Below are 13,015 nucleotides of genomic sequence, written 5' to 3'. Positions count from 1 at the left end.
TTATATGGATGGAAATCTTACAAAATTATCTACAACTTTTATTCAGACCACATTCCCAGATTCTATCGTTAGTTTACTCAAAAATAGGATACAACCGAAACTTTTCTACATTCTAGACTGCGCAGAAACTTTATATTGAAATAGCCATATATCACAAACTGGATCAGATATAGAGGTGATTCCAGAGACATTGGAAAGATACTTGAGTCTAGTTGTTCCCATAAAAATTTCATAATTTTTGGTTGAGTAGATTTAGATTGGCACTAAGATAAGGGCAGACTGCTCCGAAAAGCAGATTCCGAGAGAACAAGATATACCAAACCCAACTATTTATTTATTGACCCAAAATTTAATATTCTTATCTATGGAACTTGCGGATATGCCCACAAAGTTCCAGCACTCATTACAAAAATCCAACTCACACATAAACATAATAACAAATCAACTAGGCACACCAAAGTTCACACCGCACTAATAGACTCGAGTCAACTTGACTTGTTCTACTAACAGCTTATTACATAAAAGGGACTCCAACATCTATTGGCGAAATTTATGGGGAAGCTCCTCGTACATCTTTGGTAGGTTGAGGCATACCCTTTGCTCATCTATCACCTGTCGGTATCTCTTAAGGGTTTCCTATTGTGCCTTCAACTGATCTTCTAGTCGTCGAATCTTCGCTACAGACTCAGCCAAAGTGTACCATCACTTGGGTAGTTGGATCCGTGCCCTGAGGGTCCATCATTGCCCACTCTAATTTAGGGTGTTGGCGAGGGAGGAATCGATATTGGTCATCCTTCATATCCTCAAATCATCGACCACGGAGACCCATGCAGGCTGCAGCGGCTTCATCTTCTATGCTATTCTCCATGGTGGCATAGTGAGCGTGATGCGCATAGTTTAAATCCAGCTGATATGTGCCCTTCTGTTTGTCCTTGATGGAGATGCACACCATAGTCTTCCAATAGGTGTCCTCCAGAGGGAGCATACGCTTGGTGCAGACGTACTCCACAACTGCGTCCCAATCACCATAGTAGGTCTGAAGAATCCCCATAAGTCGGTGGTGCGAAACGGAGGATTCACACCCTGGCTTATACCAGACCTTTGTAGTCCATCCTAAGGGAGGGATCGGCTCATCCTCTTCAACGACGTCTTCCTCATCATCATTATCGGACAATAAGACGACCTCTACTTCTTTGGTTTCTTCCTGGATTAGCTCGGGTGTAGGTACAGGTGTTGGCGAATCAAATTCTTGTTCCTGGGGTTCCTCCTCCCCATGTGGCTCCATGGACAAACCACGAGGTGGGCAGTAACCTCTGGTGCTGATGCGGGCGGTCTTACTGGGATGAGGCATCTACAGAATTAGATTTAGTTAGAGTAGAGGCAATAATTTTCATAATAGAGTGAGGCAAAAGAAGCATAAAACTTTAGCAAATAACAAGGGTGAGATGGAAAGCATGAAATGAGTGAAGCATAATAAGCTAAAATGACCATTGCTAACTAGGCTTGCGTCCTACTGTCAAAACATCTCTGATACCAATTTGTCACACCCGATTTTAAGGATAAAATAGGATGCAAAATCTTATGTGCGCCCAAAGATCAGTCACACACATAAGCCGACAAATTATGAATAGTATCATCACAAGTGTTTATTACATCATGAATATTAGAGTATAGTCTTCACATATATGTAGCGGAAGTATAAAGAAAAGATCTCTTGCGGAAGCTTCATAGCATAGGGACATCAACTGGTTGACCACAAGTCTAGTAATCCTTAGGGAAATCGTCATTACCATAGCCATCTGTTACCCACCTGGGATTTTTATCCAAATAATGAAAATAAACAAGCGTAAGTACATGTCGTACTGAACAAGTGTAACATGGGGTTCACGAGGCTCAAAAGGCTTGATATAGGTTTAACAGCGTTCAACTTTTAGTTGTCAAAGTTTTAGCATAAGAGTAGCAACAAATTGTTTCAATTCCCAGAGCAAAACACAAGATCAATGTAAACATGAATAATGAATAGCCTAAACAGATAATTCTTAGTGATCATCTATTCCATAAGGGTCCAAGGCCGCTCATGACCGTGAGCACGGCTGATATATGAGTTTTACACTCTGCAGAGGTTGTACACTTTTACTATGAGTCATGATACCCATATGCCTAGGTTTGCAACTCCCAAAACACTTCCAAGGTGAGCAGGCAGGGGTCACTATGAAGCCTTTCAAAGGTTCATCTAACAAGTTAGGGCCATTAGATTCACTTGGCAAACAGATATAGGAACCCCCTGTCGAATGGCACAATTCCATCACGGCTATACACATAAGAGTAGAGGTTGTCCTATACCTGATTCGGCAAGCCATTCTTACACCAATAAAGGTAACCGCTAACAAGCTAGAAAAGGTCCTCACACTGAGCTAAAGCCAGAGCCATGTAGCCCTCATAGTTGTACTGTAAGTCCCGGATGTTCACTTACACATAAGTCTTTAGGGAGAGGAATCTGAAGCATTTAGAAAGTAGCTAAATACTCCAGCCCCCTGTTTCCAAGTTGCTAAAAAGTCATATTTTAAAGTTTATTGCATATACCATTAGTCAAGTTACAATATCATGGTTTAATTGAGCACTAGCAAAGCTACCCAATGCATATCCCGTAGGTGACAAGGTATAAGTTCAATTCTAGGAAATCCTTATCACGGTGACACATTCAACATGAGTTAAATGTATTAAGGTGAATAGGAAACAAGGATAATCCCATGCTATACTTGCCTTGAACAAAATGCTCCTGCTGATCCTGCTCATCAAAGTAGTACCCTTGGTCTCCCATGAATTGCTCACCGTCTATACTCGATAATCATAGCAACATACATGCATCCAGAAGCAATCATGCATAGCAAACAAAGGCTATAGATTAGAACAGTACACCAAACAGCATAAAATCAAGATAAAAAGTTTATAAAACGAATCTACGTCTCACTACGAACACACAGACGCGAAGATCACAAAAATCAGATCAAAAATGAAGAAGTCATGAATTAAACAAGTTTTCCTTTAGTAAAATAATAGATTAAATCTAACCTCAAACTTTAAAAGTTGATAACCTAGTTAACAGTACTATGAACATGTAGATTATGGAATTACGAACCCAACGCAAGTTGAACGGATCAAATCGGAGTTAAAACGAAGATTTTATAGCTAAAACAAAATTAGTGGCAAAACTGTAAATAGATCAAAACGTATTTTAGATCTAACCAAAACAATGTACGCTTTCAAAAGAAGAAAACAAAATCGGGAAAGATGCTATGGACTGTGGGTTATAAATTAAATACTTATGAGGGCTCCTTTGCAAAGCTATAAGGCGAAGGGGTATCATGGCACCTGGGCTGTTGGATTAGATTCGGGCGGCTGAGATCAAATCAGAAAGGAGAGAGAGAGGGCTGGCCGGCCGGCGGGGTCGACGGTGAGGTTCCACGGCGGCGCCATGGATGGTGCGGGTGGCACTCGGCAAACTTGGTCCACGGACCACTGTTCGACGAAGCAAGAGCACAAGAAGCTAGAGGAGGGGACGGCAAACACGACTAGATGGTTTACCTCGGCATGAAGCGACGAAGGGCAGCGCGGCACTCGGCGAGGCAGAAAACTTGTTGTAAGGCGGGATACAGAGGCGGTGCAGGCTCGGGCTGCTATTTATGGCGGAGCTGGCTTGGGATGCACACCACCGCGAGGCTCGTAGCGGATGCGGACACGGCGGCGCGATGAAGTCCGTGCCGGACACGAGATGGAGGACGAAGATATGCCTGACAGGTGGGTCAGGGCGGTCAACGAGAGGGGAGAGGGGAACACATGGGCGCGGCGCATCTGGCTGGGCCGGTCGTGGAAGTGGGCCGGGGAACGTGAAAGAGGGAGCTGGGGCATGTAGAAGCAAAGGAACGCGGGCGGCTGGCCAACAGGCCGAGGAGAGCAGGCCGACCAGCTACGGCGGGCTGAATTCAAGGAAGGGAGAGAAAAATACTTTTCCATTTTCTAAACTTATTTCCAACCAAGTTTTGAATGCAAATTCCAATCAATTTGAAATCTAACTTCAAACCACACAATACAAAATAATATGCAGCAGCATGAATGCACATACATGTTTGTAGACCTATATTTGATTTTAAATTAGAACAAAATTATTATTTTCCTAAATTCAAATGCTCACAAAAATGCATAATTAAATCATTTTCGCCTATTTTAAAATTATGCAAATTTTAGGGTGTTACAAGCGGTAACACATCAAAATGACGAAGGTACGTTACTCAAGGTAAATGGCTACCGTCTCAAGATCTTTCTAGAACCTGAAAAACCACCTGAGGATTTGGATAAGGTAGATTTTCTGATTTTACCACAGATTTACACCATTGCATTCTCTTTACGTTTTGTAGTGGATAAATATTGTTTTCGGGATTAGAAACTACCGTGAGAAAAATCTCCGTGGGAGGACACCAAGTGGGACCGGCCAGTCCCACCACAAGACCAGCTGGCCCCACTGTCAGCCACCTTGCATCTAGTCAATTTTTTCGTGTATTCTAGAACCTTCCCCTCAACAATCCCGTAGTTTTTTGTCACATTCGCATATTCCTTCGTTACAAGACCTTAATGGATATATCTTGACCCCTACTGCAAGTTGCTCTCACCTATAAAAACGAGCCCCTGCCTGCCTCCATAGCCATCCCATCAAAGCATTCCATCTCCAACAGCAGCAAAGCTCTTCTCCTCCCTAGTTCCAATGGCCGGTAGAGAGATTGTCCCCTTAGGATTTAATCTAAACAAGAAGCCTAACACACTTGCGCTGAGCGTCGTTCCTCCAAAACATATAGCTCCCGTTCGTCAAAGCCAATCCTTTTTTCCCAAAATGTCCATCGTCCAGTGATCGTTTTGCCACCTCCACGTCTACTTCTTGAAGGCAATCCACATCAACAAGAGCCTCAGCTAGATGCCACAAAATTGAGCAAGGTGATGAAAGAAATCAACCACCTTCCTCCAATGGGGCACGAGGTGCTGACCGGAGTGAAGTCCAATAAGTCGATCACCCCACGTACAACCATTGATGGAGTCTAGGCTATGCTGAAGTAGATCAAGGTTGTTCCTCCTAAGGAGAAGAAGAGGAGGGCACCATCAGCTGTTCTAGAGAATGAGGAGAAGCGCCCACGGGTGACAATGACACTCCTGCAGAAGAAGATTGAAGACCTTACCGATTTTGTTCATACTTTAGAATAGAGGATTGACGAAGAACACGTTTATCACAAGAGCCTACAACACGATGTAAACGTCTTAAATCGTTATGTTACCAAGCCTAGGAAGTAAGAGTGAGATAGGTTATGATAAGGCACAAGTGGTTAAGTCAAGTGTTTAAGATTGTACGTTTAGGTTAATCGTTTATCTCAGTTGCTAGAGTGGTTGAAGTTTGTGTTAGCTAGTCAAAAGTTTGTGCTTAGTTTTGATTGTGTAATAGAGTGCCTTATGATATCAATGGAATCTTGTTATTACCTGCTCTCTATTTCTTTTTGGCTATGTGTTTGTCTCCACATGTTGTGCATAAAGGTAAATAGAAAACAATTGTAGGGGAAGCACACCGCGACAACAAGATTGAATTCGGTCGCAAAAATTGCGAAATTCAGAAAGTAATGGACCAAGAATCACATTGACCAAAGATGGACCCGAATGGGCTTTGGGCCAGGCCACCCAGTCTCCTCTATGGGCCGGTCGGCCTACTACTGGCCTCCCACCTCGCGCTTCGTCCATGGTCAGGTTTGTGACCTATATGTTCTATTTTCACATGTTATACTTTCTGTCTCGAACCAAATTGAAAATTCTTTGATAAAACAACGTAAAACATGAGGAATGATTATTTCAGTCATGACTAAAGGATAGACTCACAAAATACTTTTCCTAGAAGTCTTGCTACTGTTGGGAACTTATTATTAGGGACCCCATGTGTTGGTATATTTTAACGCGCACAGATAAATCCGCAAGCGCACGGATACCGCTATAGCTTTCACCCGGAGGTATTCCAAGTATCGTATCCATAGGGAAACGTGTGAGGTTAACTACGGTCCAACTTAACCCGGAGTAACAACAAGACTTAAGGAAGTCGGGAGTGTAGAGGAGATCGCTAAGGTTTTCTAATTCTAATCTCAATAAGCTATGTCTTCTATTGTTCAACTGGGGATATTACTATAGAAACATAGATAGAGTATGATTCCTATAGCAAAACTGTCCTGCTAGGCCTACAAAAGGGTGGTGGATTACAGAGGATTCAACGAGGCTATAAGAGTCACCCTCGCGAGTTACCACTGATCCAGAATATAAGGTACATCCACAAGTAAACCTGTCAAAGCACCACGCTTACACCTAGAATTACTACTTTAACATGTAGGGTCCTATAGATTAAAGCACTCAAAGAGCTATGAACTAGATGAACAATATAAACACGATGCTTACTTAAATTAGATGTTGATTACCAGAGAAATCTCAGATGTAGGTTAACTTCCGCCAAGGAACAAGCCGTAGAGAGAGCACCGACAAGCCGGCATCTCCTCCAAACTCTTACATCACTCTCCACCTCTCTATTTCTAAAGACTAGATCCAATGGAGATCTAATCTTCTGTTGATAGCTAGCTCTGATCCTCATGAGGAGAATTTGAATTAGGGTTTCAGGATGGCCTCCAGGGAGGGGGGCAGGTCCTGGTTATATAGCCCTGAGCTTGCAACATGAGCCCTTGGATCAAACTGACTTAAGCAATGGCCTAGATGCGTCCTCAAAGGCAGTGGAAAACCGAGCCTTGAAGATGGCTGATAGGTGGGCCCGGGAGAGGCTGGCCGGCCTACAGGTGGGGCTGGCCGCCGGCGTCTCGCCCTCCACTTCGGTGATGTGGCTTCTGCGTCCTTCTAGAACCTTCCCACGTAGGTGCCGTAGTGGAAATCCATATTTTTCTTTGACGTTTAAGTCCTCCTTGGCGGTTTTTAGATTAAACCCTGCTGGAAACACAGATTCACCAAAACTCATGGAATTTATTAGTTTAAACCCCTAAACCTTCATTGGTGATTATATTTATTCTCTTATCCATGTTTAATTGATGGTTTATAATGGTTGATAACTACTGTCAACAATTCCCCCAAGCTTAATCTTTGCTAGTCCCTTAGCAAAGCTAAACTCAGCAATGGATCAGGAGTTGCTACTATGCTTTCACGCCCAAGTCTATTTTGTATGTCTTTTCTGTAATTAAAATACGTTTATCATTTGATGACGAAGGAGGTACCTCATAGTACAAATAAAGAGAATGAATTCTACAGAATTGCAGCTATTCATGGGTACTATTCCAAAACTGACGAAAGTGGTACTTCATAGTACAAATAGTTGCAGTGCTTGTGACCCATGTTAAAATAGATCAGAAAATGGTTGTGTGTGTTATTAGGACTTAAACAAATTAAAGGCAATCTGATCTACGCGGTTGACATCTTTCGTCAGACCTCAGCTAAGGTCCCGTTGGATTGGTTTGGGATTACGAGAATCCAGTATCCCTTATTATTTAGGTTCTCTTGGATTTTAGCATTTTTAAAAATATGTGTTATGGGATTTTTCGAATCTCACATATTTGTGTGTGTGTGTGTGTTTTTAAAAAAAACAGATATGTCCCCCCAAAAAAGAGGCCAGTCTTTTCCTTCTTACTGTGTGGATTAGCTTCAGCTACACCTGTGTCATGCAGTTGATTATAGGTCACTGTCTCTTTTTTGGTTTGGTTCGTCACTGACGCATTCAAACCCCATTTAAGATTTGGATTTGGATATAAACAGCCGGATAGATAAACAGCAGTGCAAGGAGTGTAATCCACGTAGCTGGACTGGACGAGGTGCTTTGCCTGCGACGCCGGGCACCTCTCGCCGTCACTTTGATCTCGCGCTGCCCATATCAGCAGCGCGAGCACGACACCAATGAAAGGCACCCCTGAGGCAGTCCGGCCACCTCAATTCACACCGGCTCCGCCCGGATCACCTGGATATCTCATCGCCGCCACCGACGGCAAAGCTTGTGGCACCCATGCTCGGATTCGACAGGGACGACACACTCGGCCTAGGGTTCCCGATGGCGATCCTGGCCAGAGCACGGAACAGTGGAAGCATCTACAGGAGCACCAGAGGCCACACCATTGAGGCTGAACACCGCCAGACCATTTTATTGTAGCACGACACCATGGCAGCACAGCGCACAGCAGTGTCGTGCATCACCAGCTGGTTGGCTGCAGGCACACCAAATAGAGACACCGGCATCAGCAGGCAATGCGCACCAATGGTGAAATCAACAGCATCAAACCATATCAGGTAACACGAGGCCAAACGACTTCAGGAAACCAACCATGTGGGCAAATCAGAAGCAAGACAAGAACAGCAGGCAACAACAAAACATGATCATGCAGGCACACCGATCAGATAACGGATGAAATGTCCTGCGCAGAACCAACGGCCAGATCGCACCAGACGTCGTACCAGATGTCGGTGGCGGCGATGAGATATCCAGGTGATCCGGGCGGAGCCGGTGTGAATTGAGGTGGCCGGACTGCCTCAGGGGTGCCTTTCATTGGTGTCGTGCTCGCGCTGCTGATATGGGCAGCGCGAGATCAAAGTGACGGCGAGAGGTGCCCGGCGTCGCAGGCAAAGCACCTCGTCCAGTCCAGCTACGTGGATTACACTCCTTGCACTGCTGTTTATCTATCCGGCTGTTTATATCCAAATCCAAATCTTAAATGGGGTTTGAATGCGTCAGTGACGAACCAAACCAAAAAAGAGACAGTGACCTATAATCAACTGCATGACACAGGTGTAGCTGAAGCTAATCCACACAGTAAGAAGGAAAAGACTGGCCTCTTTTTTGGGGGGACATATCTGTTTTTTTTTTTAAACACACACAAATATGTGAGATTCGAAAAAACCCATAACACATATTTTTAAAAATGCTAAAATCCAAGAGAACCTAAATAATAAGGGATACTGGATTCTCGTAATCCCAAACCAATCCAACGGGACCTTAGCTAAGGTCTGACGAAAGATGTCAATCGCGTAGAACAGATTGCCTTTAATTTGTTTAAGTCGTAATAACACACACAACCATTTTCTGATCTATTTTAACATACGTCACAAGCACAGCAACTATTTGTACTATGAAGTACCACTTTCGTCAGTTTTGGAATAGTACCCATGAATAGCTGCAATTCTGTAGAATTCATTCTCTTTATTTGTACTATGAGGTACCTCCTTCGTCATCAAATGATAAACATATTTTAATTACAGAAAAGACATACAAAATATATTTCTCTTACGATATACAAAACTCAGAGTTTCCATTGTACGACACTCTCAAGTCTCTCAATATATGTGGTATTTGTGGATTCTCACCAACACTAGTACAGAAACAAGTTTTACTCCCGGTTGGGAAACCCCTTCAGTCCTGATTTCCCAATCGGGAGCACGAATCCAGGACTAAAGGGCCCCTCCTTTAGTCCCGGCTTCTCGCCCGGGACTAAAGGTCAGTCCCGGTTGGTAATACCAACCGGGGCTAAAGAGCCTCCCGGCCTGGCCACGTGGGCCGGCCCTTTAGTCCCGGTTGGTATTACCAACCGGGACTAAAGGTTTTTTTTCTTTTTTTTTTTGTTTCTATTTTCAATTGATGATTTGTTTTGGTTTTCGAATAGGTTTTCGAATACGTATTCTACGCTGCTAATAATATACGTATTCTACACGTTTATAATGTTCGAACATTTTGTACAAACTAAAGTATGAAACTAAGGTATATATTACATGCATATACATATATTGTACGTTATTTTATGTACATATAATATGTATATATATATATATATATATATATATTACAAATAAAGCTTGTATTGTATATTCTATCATATCCTTGAGATAACAAATTCACTCCATCTGGTTTGGCTTTCATGTTTCGTTCATGTCATTGTAGAACTCGTCGGCGGAGTTTAGGACCTAGTCATTAAGAAATCCTGCTATGGTGTCTTGAATTGCTTTCAGTTGGTCACGTCGTATGACTTTTTCCTTCAACCATAGAGTCTTCAATAAAAGTTAAAGGAAATGTATTAATATATATATATGTTGGTCACGTGATTACTTATATATATGAGCAATAAAAGAAATTGTGAATATATGAATATATTTATATAACGTACTTTCAGGATCTCTTCAGGAGTTCTTTTTGAGGACGCCATGATGAACTCGCAAACATAGTATCCGCAGTAATTGTTCCCCTGTTCTTGCCTCAGAACCCACTTTTACGAGAAAAATATCCGGTGAATTGAAAGCATGCATGGTGTTAATTGAATTATATATATATAAATGTAGCTAGTACTTACTTTGTGTGCGATTACATCTAGTGGCGCTTTGCAATGTCTCATGTGGTGTTTCTCAATGAAACTTTTCCAAACACTGCGCCCAATAAAATAAAATATTAATTTGGCCTTTAATAATTGTTGCAGTTAAGAGATCGGGGTATATATAGTTGCTAGAGAGACCAAATTACCTTTGGATAATATCTATCATGTCTTGGTACTCTGTTTGCTCTTTTCTTAACGAGTCTAAGATGCTCAACCGACTATTGGCCATATCGATGATCATCAATATCCAGTGATTGCTGCATATGTTTTTGTACACAAATATGATCGACATTAATTGTACTGCAGCATTTAATTTGTTTTCACTTTTCTCGTAAGATAGTTTTTGGGGAATAACTAGATTAGAGGAGGCTTTCTTCTTTGTCGGCTGGTGGGCCAACGGCTTCGTTTGCGGGGCGGACCTTTTAGGAGCTGGCTGCTTCTTGGTCATCAAGGGAGGCGGGGCAGCCGTTGGAGACCTCCTTGGAGGCATTGGAGACCTCCTTGGAGGTGGCGGCGGTGGCGGCATTGCATAATCATTGCCCGGAGCACTATGATGATCTAGAGATTAAATAATTGGACTTAGGTTGGCAGGGGCCCTGTTGTGTGAGTACAAAAAAGAATAATTAGGTATAAGAAATTGTTATTATTAATCATGCATGTCAATAGAAAATTAGTGAAAAAATTGTTTCGTTCACTTTTGTCCGCACCTATTGTCTAACAGTTGAGGAAGCGACGGTGTACTAGAGACCCCCACTACTACAGGATGGCCTTGTTGTCCCGGGCGATAACGGCCTTTAGTCCCGGTTACCGCGCCGGGACAACGATCCCGGGACTAAAGGTGGAACCTTCAGTCCCGGGTCATCGAGCCGGGACTAAAGAGGGACCTTTAGTCCCGGTTGGTGTTACCAACCGGGACTAAAGGCTCTCCAGCCGAGCAAACGTGGCCGCACCCTTTAGTCCCGGTTGATAACCCCAACCGGGACTAAATGTTCCTTTTCTTTTTCTTTTTTTTTGTTTAATTTGTTTTCAGTTCAGTTACACATATTTGTTTAATATATAATATGTTTTTATGTACGTATTCTACACTGCTAATATAAATACACGCACACATATAATTACATCTAATTCTCATCTCGAGCATTATTATATTCGAATAAAGTATGAAACTATATATATTATAGATATATACGTATATATACAACACTTTCATAATCTTGTTCTCAAAAATAACAATATCAATAAACATTTAATTTACATCATTTATTCATTAGGATCAAAGTAGAACTCGCTGTTGGGATTTAGCACTTTTTCTAGAAGAAATCCTGCTATTGACTCTTGAACTGCTTTCAGATGGTCTTTTTGCATGACCCTTTGTTTCAACCATTCAGTCTTGCATTTGAAATAAAAGGAAAAGTATTAATACATATATATATATATTCATTTAAAAATAAATAAAAAATTGATATATACGTACTCTGAGGATATCTTCAGGAGTTCTTCTTATGTGTGCAGTGATAAATTCACAAACGTAGTGTCCACACAAGTTATTACCTGGTTGCTGCCGCAAACACCACTATACGAGAAAAAGATTATTCTCATCATCTCACACGTAAATTGAAGTATGATATAGTAATTAAACACGTGGGGAAGTATATATAGTACAACTTACTGGTATTTCAACTATATTAAGTGGTGCTTTGCAATCCTTGCGGTGTTGCCGAATAAACTCTTTCCAAACCCTGTGCGACCAATAATGTACGATCGTTAATAAATTATGGCAAAGTCTATTCAATAATAGTTGTGCGCGAGAGATCAAAATTACCCCTGGATAATGTCTATCATATCTTGGTATAGTGCCCGCTCTTTTCTCAATGAGTCCAAGATTACTAACCGACTTGAGTTTAACTCGATGACAATGAGTATCCAGTGAAACCTGCATTGGTTTATACACACACGTACATGCATATAAGTTGTATTGATATTACATAAAATATGTAGACTATATTATTATTAACACTTACTCAAAGTTGTATGGGAAAAGTATTGTTGTCTTGTCGTGCTGCTTCACGAAGAACCTCATGATATTCTTCTGTGCTTCAGATACCCACTGCTCCTTGACAATAATATCGGTTTTGAATACGATATAAGGATCAATGAAGCCAACACTGATGTCTTGTATTCTTTGGAGCTCTGACATCTGGAATCTATATATAAATATAAGTTACATGTGAGGATAATTATATACACGTACGCATGGAAGTGAGTTTTATAAATAAAAGTACGAATCACTTACAAATAAAAGGAGCTAATGATTGATTTGTCGAGAGCGTCCATGTAGTATAGTTGATGCAATTCTTCGAAACTAATATGTAAGATGTCATCGCCACGGAAGTAATGATGGTCTCTAAATCTTACAAAGATCCACTCCTCACCCCTGCCACACGCCTGCATGTACCACTTGTTGAGCAAGTACATTTGCGTACCCAATTCATTCAGAGCCGCAGGGTTATACAGACTTTTGCCAAATTTATAAGTCTTCCAGGTATCAACTTCTAGGTTCTGGATTCGAGCTTTGCCCATCAATTGATCTAAGG

This window comes from Miscanthus floridulus, chromosome 9, assembly GCF_019320115.1.
Source record: "Miscanthus floridulus cultivar M001 chromosome 9, ASM1932011v1, whole genome shotgun sequence".
Lineage (NCBI taxonomy): Eukaryota > Viridiplantae > Streptophyta > Magnoliopsida > Poales > Poaceae > Miscanthus > Miscanthus floridulus.
Note: the sequence above shows the minus strand (reverse complement) of the source record.